The sequence below is a fragment of the Dipodomys ordii genome, unplaced genomic scaffold (assembly GCF_000151885.1).
Source record: "Dipodomys ordii isolate 6190 unplaced genomic scaffold, Dord_2.0 Scaffold193, whole genome shotgun sequence".
Classification (NCBI taxonomy): Eukaryota; Metazoa; Chordata; class Mammalia; order Rodentia; family Heteromyidae; genus Dipodomys; species Dipodomys ordii.
Window position 1 is genome coordinate 1,736,103 of NW_012267409.1, and position 672 is coordinate 1,736,774.

The following is a 672-nucleotide window of genomic DNA, read 5'->3' on the forward strand; positions in this document are numbered from 1 at the left end:
AAGCCAGAAGTGGCGCTGTGGCTCAAGTGGTAGAGCGCCAGCCTTGAGCTGAAGAGCTGAGGGACAGCGCCCAGGCCCAGAGTTCAAGCCCCAAGACTGGACCCACCCCTCCCCCCTCCAAAAAAAAAAAGTGTGTAGGCGGGGAGCAATGCAAGAGTAGATGAGTTGAGGAGATGGAAAGGGAGGCATAGTGAAACCTGTTTCCGATTTGTTACATTTGAGCTGCTTTCAGATTTGGGTAGTTAGGTAAAAATTGAGGCCCATCAGAGTAAAAAAGGTAACTGAAGTAAGTGGGTGGGATCGTGTGAGCAGGTATAGTATGGAGTTCCTTTGCAGCACATGGAAGAGAGGTAGTTAGTGCAGAGAGCATGCCGAGTAGAGCAAGCAGACCACCTTTAGCTTGTTTCTGAGTGATTCTGGAAGCCACTGGCGTGTTTCAAACAGGAGAACCCAGCTTGGTGCTCTTTTTGGGAGATTAGTAATAAGTAATCTGTGCTTTGTGGTGAGGCCAGAAAGAGGTAAGGGAGACTAAGGCGAGGGCTGAGAATGGTCTTGACTAGAAAAATGGCAGTGGGAATGAATGTTTTAAACAGGTTAATGGGGTATGGCAGGCCGTATATTCTGTGTCAGTGGGAGATCTTAGATTGTCATAGTTGCCATAGTGTTACTTGC